The sequence below is a fragment of the Eleginops maclovinus genome, chromosome 2, assembly GCF_036324505.1.
Source record: "Eleginops maclovinus isolate JMC-PN-2008 ecotype Puerto Natales chromosome 2, JC_Emac_rtc_rv5, whole genome shotgun sequence".
In the NCBI taxonomy this organism is placed as follows: domain Eukaryota; kingdom Metazoa; phylum Chordata; class Actinopteri; order Perciformes; family Eleginopidae; genus Eleginops; species Eleginops maclovinus.
The window spans coordinates 10,074,246-10,089,658 of record NC_086350.1 but is presented as its reverse complement, the minus strand read 5'-3'; the positions used below and the strand labels follow the sequence as shown (position 1 = coordinate 10,089,658).

General features: G+C 40.8%; 1 protein-coding gene across 7 annotated transcripts in view; it reads left to right on the top strand.

Moving 5' to 3' along the window:
* tjp1b (tight junction protein 1b) overlaps nt 1-15,413 on the top strand; it is a 61,562-nt gene that overhangs the window by 25,182 nt on the left and 20,967 nt on the right. The window contains exon 1 of one of the 7 annotated variants that reach the window (XM_063901310.1): nt 3,208-3,385. The exons of 5 other annotated variants lie outside the window; for them this stretch is intronic. The gene's annotated coding sequence lies outside the window, so the exon portion shown is untranslated. Of the gene's footprint in view, nt 1-3,207; nt 3,386-9,982; nt 10,060-15,413 lie in introns of those variants that run through there. One more of the 7 variants, XM_063901318.1, reaches the window with a different exon arrangement.

Below are 15,413 nucleotides of genomic sequence, written 5' to 3'. Positions count from 1 at the left end.
GATAACAAGATAAGTGGCACAAAGTTTTGAGTATCATCTTGCAGCTTTGGCAACGAGGAGTCACATAACAAAATCTATTCTTTCCGATTGCTTTTGGAGAAATGCATTTATTTTCCTCTGCTGCAGTGCTATGTTTAACGTCTGTCACGTCATTTGATAGCTGCAGTCATTAAAGCTCATAGATAGCCACACCAACCTTTGCTTAGTAGGCTGTTTTCCTGACCTGTGCAGCTGAGAGGTGACTCACTCGCCGTCAGGGGCAGAGCACTCTAAAAGCCAACCTGCTGTGAATTTCTAATTTGCTTTTCCACTCGTGTGATTTGTTCCAGCAGTTATACTCTGGTTTGGATCCTGTCTGTGAGTTAAAATGTGCTGATGGGGGGAGAGGGGCTGCATAATTCTGTTGCACGGCATGTGAAACTCCCTCTGTGCTGTTGGAGCCAGTGATGCAAACACTGCTGTAGCATTAACAGAGGGTATTTCAAGGGCTTCAACAGAGATAGATTAAGCAGCATAAACTCACATCAGAGCCAGTTTAGTTTCATGCAGACTGAAAAAAACTTTACATTCACGCAGTTCGAGAGGGGGAATGATAATATTATTCTGCTTCAGTACTTCAGCTAGTTTTAATACCGTGATGCATGATGATTAATGCTGTCATCAAACCGTCATTCATGCTCAGTGACATATGCTGTCCTGACACACTGCCAAAGGTTTGCATGTTATCGCTATAAATGAACACTCAACAAAAACGTGGAGGTGCAGGTCGCATTCACTGTTTTCAGAGCAGTTTCCTTGTTCCTATATTTACAACTGCTATTCATCATATTTTATTTTTCCACAGGGTATATATGACTGCCCTTGTTTTTCTTATTCTTATGACCTTGTCCAACTCGCATTCTTCGATTCAAGAGGACCCATCCTCCCCCCCTTCGCCTTCAGATCCTCCAATGAAATCTGCGGCAAGTCTCCCTACGTCAGCAACATTGCAGGACCTCTGTGCTCCTCCAGCATTACATTCAGCCCCTATCTTCTCCTGTGCTCATTAGTGCCAGAGGTAGAGGTGACAAGAACGGTCACACAATCTCAAAGTGATAGAATGCACAAGAAAAGGTTCTGCAAAGAATTAGGAACTTCTAGGAAAGGCCAGCACAAAATAACTAAAGTGCATGCGATGGAGTCTTAAGAGTGGAGTTTGGTGCAGTGCACAATTTACATTCTACTGTATATTGATTAAATCTGTATACCCCATGGGAAGGAGTATTGAGCATCGTGGCTTTAGGGTGGATTTTAGTTCTATCCTCTGCATTTTAAATGGCTTTATGCAGCATGTCATTACTACTTAAGTAGCCTACCTCAGCTTTCCCTGTAAAGAGTTTATATTTGCGGTAGTTAAAAGTGATATCTAAATAGATTTTTTTTCGCACCGTCTTTCGCAATCAAAACAAAATAACATCAAAGTAAAATATCCTCCACATTAAGGGCCTCTAATCTTTATCCACCACAGCATATTTTGCAAGAAGCTTTAATTTTGGAATAAATATAGCTCTTCTTCCTTATGCACATACTCTCTCTCTCTCTCTCTCTCTCTCTCTCTCTCTCTCTCTCTCTCTCTTTCTCTCTCTCTCTATCTCACACACACACACACACACACACACACACACACACACACACACACACACACACACACACACACACACACACACACACACACACACACACACATAGAAAGAAATGAAGAGATAAAGCAACTTGTCCTTGTCCAGTCCTTTGTCTCAGAGAATATTTAATCAATCAAACGCCTCGGTTTTTGAAAATAAAGATCTGTTAAATCAATATTAAGGCTTACCTTACACGAGGAAGTTATTGTCTCAAATTACTTTCCTTTTAATTGACAAATAGATAAAATACTTCCGAATGTGAAGAAATAATCAGGATGTCTGCTGTATCTGTTGAAGGCTTTCATACCAGGTGTATAAAAAAAGTACAGTATGCTTTATCAAAGTGATGTTAAAGTATGCAGTACTGTTTGGATCCTGGATAAAAGTATTGTTCAAACAGATGTTCAAAGATGATCGAATAATGCTAAAGTTATAATATAAAGAACTATTTCAAACGCCCCTCTCTTAAGGCGCATAAGGGTAACGTAGCTTTACTCTCACTGCAAACAAAGCTCCTGATAGCTCTCTTATCCTCAAACCGATTTATTAGCTCTCTGTTTGATCAGGATGTCTGTTAAAAGCTCTTTAAAGATAAATTATAACCCCTTACGTCACACGCAGCAAAGGCAAAGCTTACAAGGCTTTGTGTCCACTTAGGTCTGTTAGGCCTTCTGCAGTACCGGTAAAAAATATACTGCACTACTGGTGCAATAGGGAAATCATGTAGTATGGGAAAGGATGCTATTTTAGTAGCAAATTGCTACAGCACCAGGTTCTCAATTATCAAATATTTGTATTTACATATTTGTTGACTCTTTAAAGAATCTAAATACATTTATTTAAATTTCCCCCTCGAGGGATCAATAAAGGTCCATCTTTCTTTCTTTTTTTTCTTAAATTTCTTTGATGATCAGCCATCAAACAAAACAGTTGTTTTTTCATTATAAAAGGCAATAAATGGGCTCATTTAAAATAATTCAGACACTTATTTTTTATGTGCAATATACCAAACTTCCTGTCATCAATCCATAATTTATGATAACGTTGGTAGGATTATTTTGTCACAGAAATTAAACCTAGCCTATTAATTGCATCGTTGTTATATTTGTATCACATTATTATGGTCCAATATGTAAAACTCTGATATTCCGCAGTGAGGATGACATCAATGTGGACGATATGCATGCATTGGGACGTTACTGCAATGCAATGCAGCAGAATTCTGCACCTTTTTCGGATTTAGGCATTATTTTTATTTTCCATTTTTAATTTGTTCATTTCAAATATGACACTATGATAACTGCCGCATCCATTCTGACATGTAAATAGTGGGCCCCGCTGTGTTCTCGAAAAGCTGATAAAGCTTCCTCGGTGTATTTTCATCCTCACCGATGAACGCTTGTTCTCACGCTGGAATGGCGCTTGATGCTGCTGGATAGATGCTGCTGCTGCGGCTGCTGCTGTGGACAGCCTCTTTCTGCATCCCTGCCCCTCCCCCCGCGGACAAATCGGAATGGTTTCTTCCAGGCGAACCTGTCACTGTCACCGCGGCGGTGACGGCAGCCGAAGTGTGAGAGCAGAGGGGGGGAGAAGCTTCATCCACTGCCTGCCATTGCAGTGCGGCGGCTGCTGCTCTGGAGCCACACCAGGAAGACCTTTTCATTCCCGTTTTCTGTCAGATTATCACAAGCACGCCGTGAGGAGGAGCATTGCTTTAACAAAAGGTGAATGGGCTTTTCTCGATCTTTCCGTGAGTACGTTATATGAGAGAGAGAGAGAGAGGGAGAAGGAGAGAGAAGGAGAGAGAGAGAGAGAGAGAGAGAGAGAGAGAGAGAGAGAGAGAGAGAGAGGGCGAGAGAGAGAGAGAGAGAGAGAGAGAGAGATTCGCTGTAGCCGCAGGCGCTGACTAGATGTGTGTCTGCGGGAACAAGCGAGCGATAACCGAGGTAACTCCTCTCTCTCAGTGCTAGCGAACTGCATCTACGCGCAATGCTAGTTGGTTAGCTAGCTGCCCAACATGCTTACGTTATCTTCAGTTGAAAGCGTGAATAACGGTGCCCTATTTCCGTGGAGCTTGCATAAGCGGTAATATGGAGTCACAACATGCCCCGCGGTGGAACTGTCATCACCGGTTGTTCCCATGTCAAGTGCGCGGAGCGTCCAGGTGACGTTAGCCGGGATGAGCTAGCCTAGCTGCGGGAACAAAATGTCGGCCAGCTTGGGGGTTGATTTGACCAAGAGGGTATAAAGGGGGCACAAGATGAATAAAGTCTCATACTGAGAGAGGGAAAGCAGGGAGTGGTTTCGTGAGGTCAGCTGCTACACATATGATATCATGGCTTTGAAAGGAAAGGGAAGGTCAAGCGGTGGCTCACCTTTGTTTTGGTGTTCAGTTTGTAAACCCAATGTGGGTCTTTGGGGAAGCTAGGTAGCAGTTGGCTAAAGTTAGCTTGTTAGCTGGCGTTAGTTTGGTGACACTGTAACAGCTGTCATAATAGCGTCATGTCAGCTGTGTTTTGGGGGCTTTCCCGTAGGCTAGTTTATAGCTCGTCTATGCAAAACATCTCACTATTTACATAAGGGATGGACTACTACTCACATGGCCAAATAGCAGCACTCAGCACCTGTTGAATATTGAAAACATTGAACAGTATCGTTTTGTACATAATTATCGTTTTTTGGTCACATTGGCTCTAAACTAGTCATAACTACAACTGGTATATGTTCAAACAACATTATTCATAATCCATTCACGTTTATCTGGCGTGCAAAATTACAGCATGATGAGCCTAGAGATGACAACAATATCATACCAGATATGAAGTGGATATTATCTATATAGTTTCAATTTATTCATCTCCCTTTTAAAAGATACAGAAGAGAGAAGTAATTACTGAAGTTATTTGAATGATGTGGGAAATAAACAATGAAAACCTCTACCTGATTTGCACGTATGCATATTAAACACATTTTACATCCTTGGATTATATTACACATGTCAGAATCATGAATACTGTCAGGTATTAAATATGCTCGTAAAGTTGTCATTATGGCCTATCTCAACATTCATGTTTTATTCACTTACATTATGAATTGTATGAGGTAGTTTGGTTGCTCGTGTCATTGAGTTGTCTCTTGTTTTCCTTTTAGTTGTCTGGTTTCTATAATAGATAGCAGGTTTCGAATTGAATTGAGGCCAAAGGACTACTGCAAGCTTATAGTAACATTACATTTCTTCTTTAACAATAAGATACATTCAATACAACATATAATTGGTTTATCTATCAATGAAAGTATCATGAATAACTACAGGTTATCTCTGAATGGTGCTATATAAGAGCTTGCTTCTATGGCTTGAATTTGTCATCACTGGCCTCATGATAGAAACCGGTTTATGAAAATGAAGTTGAGCAGAGCAACAGATCTGTCAAATGAAGTGAGGGCGGCGTACACACACATATTTGTGGCAGCCATTAAATGTTTCACTGCACAATTAAACTGTTTTTTAATAATTCAGATGGCAGTGTTAGACAGGGGATGGGTCTGGAAAGCTTGTCCCCTGAGAAGAAGAGAATATCTTGCAGCTCAAGGGCAGCCATACATGTTGGCCTGTAAATCATGTTGACCTAAGCTGTCATGGGATCAGCAGTCATCTGAGTCATCGTGCTTTTAAAGGACACATGTATTTGATATTTTGCCTACTTAAGTTAAAATTGACTGCAGTTTTGTAGTCCTGTGTATTTGTAGAAACGGAGTGAAATAAGAGGCTTATCCTTTTTCTGGTAATATGGTTATAACAGACCTACATTACAGAAAAACTCATGAGACTGTATTACTGCATTATTATCAGATGTTGAGACCTCTATATTGTTAAACCTTATCTTTGCAAACACGTTCCAAACCACATGGCTTATTTTCTGAATATAAAAGAGTATGTCCTCAGGTTTGTCTTTGAATAGATTAGTGGTCTAACTGTGTATGGAAGGAAAACAATGCCTACATATTGGTGTGAGAATGTGAAGATAGCATGGGATAGTGATAGCCTTGAGGTGCTACTAGAATAAAAATGAAAATGATTTAATGACTTAGCCTTCACTCTTCCAAAGCACTATATCTCTGCTTACACCAAGGATTATTTTGTATAATTAAAATCACTGTGATATTTTCATCCAATGAGAGGTGTAACTTCCACACGAGATGAACTTTTGACACTCCTTGTTTCGCCCCGCTTCAGCTAATAGATCTAATCCTTTTTTTTCAATTTAGCAGGATTTCTGTTCTGCATTGTTTAATCCTTTCGCCGTCTTTAAGTCCACTCAAATGTTGCTCTGCATTCTCTATTATCTCGGAGGAATTATAATGCAACTGGTGCCAATAGAGAGTTTAATAGAGAAATGGCCACCTAAAAGTCACGCATCTGAGCATGTACATCATACAAACTGTATCCGTGAACCAAATATAATTCAAAGTTGAGACACGTACTGATAGACTTTGTCAAGTACATCTTCTGGGTCTGGATTTAAATAGTTGATATCCATCGATTTATCTTCCTTGGCACCTTACATATTTTATACTACCTTGTTGCAGCTACTTTTTGGAGATGGTTTGAGTTGAAAGATTAATTGATGGGTGCTGCGGACATTGAAAGGTCATTGCTCTGGTACATGGCCAAGCTAAGACCTCCTAGCAAACACCTCTTTAAAAATATGGCATTAAACTCCATGTCCTCAACGCACAGTAGGTCTCTGTGTTAACAAATGGCACGTTTACATTATGTTTATAGCTCCAGTAATACAGAAGCTTGCCTGTGTAAATCAAGTCCATCGTAAATCCCTTTTTGAAAGGGGTGTGGAATTATCAGGATAAGGAGGCTTGCACAATCTCTCATCAATCACATTTCAACGTGAACCTCCTTTCTGGTATAGTGCAGAAACATCCCTTATCATCATGGCTTTTCATGGGCTGCGTCATCCTCATTTCCATCACAGTGACGGAGAGGAGGCGGGCTGCAGGTCAGAAGCTCAGCTTATCAGCACATTCCTGCCCTCTTATGTGCTCTGTGTGGGGCACTGATAACTTCCACAGGGCTGATTGAGTTCAGGCGCTGATTTCCTGCTCCATATGTTCAGGACACACTCAGGCTCTGGCTATGAACACTGAATACAGCCTACAAATCAGGCCGCAAATAGACTCAAGGTTTGAATTTGATTCATTTCTTCTATTATTCTGTTTTGTGGAAAACAATGTGTGAAAATCCACACTGTAATAAAGCCTCATAACACAACATGGTTTGTAAAAGGTGTTATAACAAATGAAAAGGCAACAGAATATGTGGCGTTAAAAAGGTGGGATTGTTCTTGTCTTGTCTGAGGAACATGTACCAGGTCTTTAATGTTGGACAGAAAGTGTCAGCATCACTAATATGACAGCTATTTTTGTAATGAAAGCTAATTATCATACTGGCTAAACACAAATATAATCCAAACATTAATTACATTGACAGTCATCCTCAACATTTAGCACATCAAGTAATGTTTGCATGCTGCTGGATTCCTTGTTTTGGAAAATGAAACACCATCGTTGGTGGTTAAAAGTAATGCGACGTGTTTTAGCAGGGCATTTTTTTTATTAGGTATCTGTATTTTCAAGACAATTTAGGCAAGACCGTGTCTGTTGTTTTGTCAGATGGACTGCCTCTGGGACTCATCCTGCACACATTTTCCCACTCCATTAACTTTATGTCAAATACTTTCCCCCTGACAAGAAAACATTCAGCCTGGGATATAATTGTTTGACTTCTAATTATTTTATGAAAGAACTATGTATTCGGTTAAAGACGGTTAAAAATACAGATACAAGTTGAAAGTACAGATATAATGTGAGAAACGTGTTACTACAATGCTATTTCTCACAATGCTGCCAAACAATAGACGTTAAAACGTGTGAAATAGTAGCGGAGCTTTTGACGCTTGGATAGTGAGTCCAGTTTACATTTCTTTTTGATGTTCTTGACAACTAAATAAATGAGATGAGAAGGAATGAGCAGACACAGAGTGTTATCACACCTTTGCATTCTGTATCCAGGCGTGTAGTATTTAAAAAAAGCCGTAGTAGAGGCTTAACTTCTGACTTGAAGAGTTTAGCAGCTTGAGCTCCCCACATGCCTCTTCAGGTTGATGTAGAAATAATTAATGTGGAGGCTGATAGGGAGAAGGTGCTGGAGAGAGCAAACTTTGTGTGGAATCTGTCACCACTCTCAGGCTCTGTGGGATGTAAATGTAACTTGTTTCTTTAGCCAGGTGTGATTGTGTGTGTGTAAGGCTGGTCCAACTCAATCATTACCCTGACTGATAAGGGGATGTCATGACCCACTGGCATTGATTTGGTGTTATAGTCATGAATCTGGGAAAAATGTTTGTAAAAACTCTTGTGTTTTCACCTCAACCTTGATGGATGGTTTGTTTCAGGGTATTTTCTTTTCTATGCATCTTCTTTCCTTTCATTTCATTTGTGTATTTGTTGTATTTTTTTCAATGGGATGCATTTCGTCTTCTACAAAAACATCTGTAACAACAACATGTCAATACATTCTCAGCACACTGCGGCCTTGTTGGGGGTCCTTGCTGGTTTACCTCCATGCTGGAGAACTGAATGACAGGGTATGCAAAGCACGCCCTTGCATAAAGATTTAATAAACTGTAATAACAGTCTCGTAAATGTCAAGAATGTGATGAGGAGCAATCAGTGTGTTACAGGCAGTAAGGGATGTCTAAGTGCATGAGGTTGAGTGGATAGTTTATAGTTGAATGTCAAACTAAGGCGCCCTTGTAACCCTCCGATCATGTCGGGAATTAATATGAGGTGGACAGTAAAATGTTGCTGTCTGACAAAGAAGTGCATTTGTTTTTCTTGTCTTGCTCTCACCTGTCTCATCACGATCCAGCCTTAAATAAGAACTCATGCATTTAGTGATGATGGTGAAGGAAAGTGTAGTCCGTCATAGACAACAGGCTCAGCATGCATGCTGTTGGCACACACTGCAGATGCTTGAAGTTGCCTTAGGATGAATTCACGATCTTGTGCAGCCATGCAGTATGCCGCTGACTATAGGAAACACATACATCTTAACAGTAATGGGGTAAGATGAAACAAATATAAACACTCCTGAAACTTTTTCTTAGCCTGTCCACTAAATACTGTTTGATAATAACTAAGACGTCTCCGACTGGAGCGAACAATGCTCTTGGTTTTGTTTGTGTTCTGGTCTGCACTGCAGTGAGCTTTTCTCCTAATAAAGCTGCTGAATTTCACACAAAAAAGACCCGCTATACATTCGGATGGAGTCTATATAATAATGAACATTTGCTGGAGGGGATATTTAATGCAGAGCTTATTTTCCCATGGAATAGTTGAACATATTGTACTTATTTGAAAGATAAAAGAACAAAATAACGAATACTTCTAACATTAAAGCTGTCCGACAAGTGAAAATGTATCAATAATATACTGAAATACTTGCTGATAAACATATTGTGTTGCCCTACAGATTGTATAATCCTCAGTGTCCTTCCTCAATGTGCCTGGGATGTTACACAAGTCACATGTGCCTCTTTCTCACTCTCTTCCTCAGTTTTCACTTTATGGTTAATTTAGCTTTTAATGATTCTTTATTAGCCACCTGTTTGTGTTGGAGGTGATTTTTAATGGTGTTTGTTTTGTTGCGGTATAAACCAAACAAAGTCAAATGTCCTTGTGCGTTGTGTATGATTAACTGTCATTTTGACGGACAGTAATCCTATATGGGATGTCACTGACATGCTGAGCATAATTTATGCATGCAATGCAGCACACCTGGGGTGGGGGGGCGTATTAATGTCCCACATGCAGCGAGGATTGATGAATCCTGCTCCGGCTCAACACGGCGCCTCAGGGGTTAAGGCCGATACAGCAGTTTACACTGCGGATGGATGTTCGCTAGTAGAGAGGAGTCCCATGCTGTAGCGGAACTGCAGATCCTACACAGATTGCTGCCAAGCCAGAAGGGATTTGCTCCGACCCCATGAGCGTTTAAGGAGAGAGTTGGAGTGAGGAACACATTTTGAAGAAAAAGATGTTGGGAGAGGACACAGAGGTTTGCAGAGCAGAGGAAGCTTCAGGATATAGCAGCGGGCTGTGTTTGTTAACCCCTCACCTGTGGTCGCAATTTCTGTTGTTTCCAAGCCAAGAAAAGAGAAAGGAAAGAAAGGCGGGGGCAGGTTCCTCCGAGCTCTGATTGGTGCGGTTAAACACTGAGGCTGCTGATGTGCGTCTGCAGGAATCTCCTGCTGGATTTACTGAGGAGTAGCTGCAGGCTGGAGTCGCTTCTGTTTGTGTTCTGTAGTGACCAAGATGAACTCGTGTAAGTACCTCTGATCTTCAATGCATCAGGATTTATCTGAATATTTAAGCAGCAAATCAAAAAGATGAAAGGAAATGAGGTGGAAGTCTGCTTTACTGATGTCTTGAATAATGCACGTGTGTGTCTTTGGTGGCTGTAATGGTTTGTAATTAAGTTTTATGTCAGAGTTAATAGGTTTCATCCGTTAACCTTCTTATCACGCGTGCGTTGCTGCATCCCCCCACTATCTGCTCTCCATTTGAGAATCCACAGCACAGTGTCTAACGTGTTGTATGTGCAGAGTGGCACTTTTCTCTCAGGGGACCCCTGACTGGTGCTAGGCATGAGCCGTCATTAGCATTTGAATATGTTCTCCTAAGCAGGGGAGTTTTAGCGGTTGTCAGCACTCCCCAGCAAATCGTTTTCAATTTCTGAAGTGATCAATCATCTCATTCCACTTGTTTGCTGCTTCACTGCCAGCAGCCACAGTGGAGCGAGATCCTGTTGTTGTTTTCTGCCTTTGGCCGCAGTGCCACTTGCACACAGTCTTAATAGTATCCTTGTTTGCAGTAAGCAATGTGTTGCATAGTTGCATACGTTTAATTGGTACATTTCATATTTCATTAAGGGAATACGTGCACCAAGGTCTTCACTAACTTCTGGAAAACCTTGCCACTGTCAAGCTTTAACTATTCTAAAGTCATCTTTGTGAAAATGATCTACCTGCCTTTGTCTTCCTCAGGCCTCACAGACAAATCCAACAAATGTGCACTAAAAAATAAATGTAAATGTTTTTCTCTCTGCTGTACTGCATCATTTGTCTCAGTCAGTCTTTGGCATTTAATATAACATGAGATTAATAAACGTACTCCAGTGTTCATGCTGCACATTTCCCTTAAATCGCTCTGTTGCAGCATCACAACGGCAGAATTAATGAGAGCTATTTTTAGCTACTCTTGTCCCAGAGCGGTCAAAATTGAATAAGGTTCTGCCTCACCCCTAAACCATACTACAGCACAAAATCTATTCTCTGTCAGAGAGTTGAACACCCCACCGTAGTGCCTCAGCTCCCTTTTCGGAGGAAAAAGATTTTGTTTTTCTGCTGAATAGAGGGTCGGGGAGCCAGCACTCTTTAATTTTAATGATGCTCCAAAGTGAATACAAAATGAAACACCATCTTAGCTTCCCTTTTTCATGGTTCCTGTTGGGTATTGTGATGACTCATTGTGTATTAAAGATTTTTCTCTCCAGGTCGAGATATTCTTCTACTTTCTTTTGGTGCAGATTTTTACCTTACACCACATATCCATTATAGACCCTGAATCCCAACCAAAACAGTTGGCTACATCATTCAGTTTCTGAGGGTTAGGGTCGCCTGTTCCTCTGTTTTTGTATTAGCTACAGAACAAAATCTGGAGAGGGATGAACGAGATGTGAGGTTAGCTTGCTGTGCAACCCCAAAGATCAGCTCCTTTTACTGTTTTAACAGCCAACTCTGGAATTGAAAAGAACTGTCAAAAGACAAGTATGCTGCCAAAGTGGCTGGTAGATTTGCCAATAGTCGCCAAAAAGCAGGTATTGTTTTATTGCAATTGATTGAAATGGTCCTGCCAGATCACACAACTACTTGTTTTTGTCAATGCTTCACTTGAAATCAGTGACTTTTAATAATTGACAGCCAATTTCCAGTTGAAATGATCAGTATATGGATTCATCCAGGAATAACATGTTGTATTTGTTGTGATCCAAAGCAAAATAGCTTTGTGTAACTGTAAGCTGAATATGTATGGTGTTTTGAACTGTTCGTTGGACGAAACAATACATTAGCTGATGTCAACAAAGACTTTGGGGAAATTTGTTCTGCATTTTTCACCATAAACATTTTATGGGCTTAATGTTTAAGCAAGACACTGGTTTGCACATCTAAAGGTTATAAAGTAATAATACAGAAAATACAGTATGTATTAATACTGTATCAAAATAAATACAGTATAATCTTGACCAGTGCAAAACCCATTGTCTTTACTATAGTGCAAGACTTAGAATACAAAGAACTTACACTGGAAAAGCTTGAACCAGTTTTAAGCCATAAAACTCAAGAGAAAATTAGTAATACTTTATCCAAGTAGTTTCTGATCAAATTTCAGTCAAGAAATGAATAGCCTAATCATCTCTACAGTCATTTCTACTTCACCATTACGGAACACAATCATTAGTCGCAGTCCTAATTTGATTCATGTGGTAATTAGTGGTTTAAACTGCTGATGTTAGAGAGTTTCTTTGACAGACATGCTTTAATAGTTTGTTCTGCTGAGCAATAAAGCCCCACTGTGTGGGTTTATGAAGAATTGGGTTGTTTTACGGTCTGTGTATTGACTCCACACAGTCCATTTTTGACCACAGCTTTCCTGTCCTCTTTGCACTCAGCTGTGTGATCCATCTGTGTTGTAGTCCATCTGTGTTGTAGTGCTGGCTCCAAAGTTCCCTGGTTGTAATCCCCCAAGCATGACCCAACCAACATGGTGTGTCTTCGCTGTGCAGCGGATGCCAGCCCTGGCTCTGGCTTGTGGCATGAAGCTTCTGTTGGCACCAGGATTTTGTGGCCATAAAGGGCATACACAACAGGGCCACAAAAACTCATCAGTCTCTGGATGCTGACACGACTTTAGTACAAACTGTACACGGGAGCAGTGCAGAGTGGACTCAAACGCTGGCTTTTATGTTGTTTACTTGACTTTTGAGATTAGTGTCCCTGGCTCAGAATAGGGCAATAAAATGTTGGGTTGGTTTTAGGATTGAATACAAAATGCCATGTGCGTACAGTATTTTTGTTTTATGGTACTGCAAAGTGTATATCTCTGTTAATTCCTACAGAGATCAGGACTTTGGAGGCGTTGAATGTGTTTGGATACAAATTTAGCCACTAATAAAGAGTGCTTATCTAAAATGCAAAACATAACTTTGGTTCCTAAATGAATTCAGCCAACTTTTTTTAACCTCCCACACACATTTGAGAGGAACCTTCAGACACAGCCTGGAAATGTCAGGCCACTCGAACAACACCACACTATTCCCCCTCAGTTACCAGAGCAACGAGCTCTGCAGGAGGAGAAAGCAAAATTACATCCCTTCAAAGTCAAAGGTGTAGGTGTGTGTGTTTCTGTTTTCCCTTCTTAAAATTCAGTTTAGTTTTAATTTATTTTCAACATCCTCCTGTTTTGCCTCATTTGGGATTTTACATTCCATTAATTTTATGGTGATTTATTTGTATTGGATCAGAGACAGTTTGCATTCTCTAATCATATTTCCCAGACAACCACACATTTCTCAGAACCCGGCTGCAACACAGGGCATAAACTTTATACGTTTGTGTGTGCACTGCATAAATGCTAATAAAGAATTTCTGGAAGTAGGAATGTGAACTGGAAACGAGAACCTCTCATAACTTTGCAGTTCAGTGGCACACCGTCTTTCAATTTAGAGGAAACGTGGGAGTTCTTTGCATCAGCGTTTCCACAGCGCCGATGAAGAACATACGGGTATAAATCTTCCTCCCCCAAAGAGCAAACTTTCTGCCCCTGTTTTCAGCCGTCTTGTTAATATTCAGATGTCTTTTTTCCCTCTCTCAAGGGAAGTGTATTCAATGTAAAAGGCCAGGGGGAGTTCCCCTGTCCAAACTTTTGTCCCAACCTCCTTGTGTGAGTCCAACCATAAGCCGCTTGAGGAGTTTGAGACTGTTGCTGCCAAAACCCCGAACGTCTGGGGCCACTTGTGGCGATGTATTCAGCTGCCTGTATTCCCAGACACGGGTTAACACTTGGCACCTAGCCGACAGGTCGAGACAGACGTGAGGACGGCGTGCTGAAGGGAGCCTGGGTGGTCAAACAATAAACAGGACGGCAGCAGGCAGCTAAATTACATCCTTAGTCTTTTCTAGCATACAAAAACATTGACGTTGATATAAATATCCCACATAGAAGACATTTGCCTGTGACTCATAATCACTTGAACTGGTTGGTCCTACTTTTACCACATTTTTCTGGTGATGTTCAGATTTATCTTCAGCGTGAAGCCGTTTGATGTTTGGAGCTGCCAACAAGGTTGCAATAAACACACTTAAAGCAAAATATGTTTATTAACTTGTAGATAGAATCGGAGGATGAAACCCTCTTTAATTGTCGCACATACTGTACATGTACACAGCGGAGGTGAACTTTGACCTCTCCAAGTAGCAGTCCACACTCCACATTTTAAGTCTGTTGGTGGACCTGAACCAGCAACCCTACGGCTCCTAGTCCAAGTCTCTAGTGACTGAGCCACTGCCGGACTGGCTGAATGGATTGGCTGAAATTGAAATATTTTATTGTACATTTTGTTAACCTAGTAGTGAAAGGGTTATCCGTTTGTATATTACTCTAAAAGCTTTGGCCTACCCATCGTTGCCAATATTTATGTTATTTATTCTTTTTATAAGCATTCATTTTGGAAAATAAAGAATGTCAATAAGGACCAAAATAAATTACGAATACTACTAAAATGAAGTCAGCTGAGGGTTGGAGCACTGAAAGGGATGCTACCTTTAATGTAAGGTTCATCTCTCTTCCCTTCAGTCTCATTACACTTTAATGTGCCGCAACATGAGATCACTCTTCCCAACGAGTCCTGTAAGTGTTGGAGGTGTCACAGAAATTACCGACGAAGCAGGAGGGGAATGTGCGATAGTCTCACCTGTTAAGGTCACACTCGTCGGATCAATTTACATGACAAATGGGGGTTATTGCATTAAGTTGTGATGTGGGTTGTAATTTCCCCCCGAAGGGATGGACCTGCTAGTATTTTATATGCAGTCATTGAATGTCTAATGTGTCGTGAGATTGTGGTGGAGGTGAAATGATATCGAAGGGGAGATAAGATAAAAAGTGGGGCGCAGAGGACAGTGTTGACCCAAGAGCTGAAGGAGGCGACCTTCATCTTATCCTCTGCGCTGGTGAACGTGACGGAGGCTGTGCTTTAATTCAAAGACTGTCAGTGTGTGACCTCATTGTGTCCAGCAGGGTTTTTATCAATGTATTGTTGTGTGATTGTATTCAGTGTAAACATGGCACCTCTCACTGTGGCTCTACTACAGTGGAGAGGATGTTGACGGTGTGTGGTCTGTTTGGTAACGTGTCAGTGTACTGCAGATAAAACACAGTGCTATCTGTCTCACTGTAAATAGGTAACAGTGTTAAACTTGAAACAAACTCAATAAGCTGCTGGGTGCAGCGCTGTATGTGTATAGTGGATGTGACAGTTCCCATCCTTATTAGATTTCGCATGTGAAGAGGCAAGAATCACTGAGGCTGCTTCTCTCTTTTAATAGAAAACTCTTAACT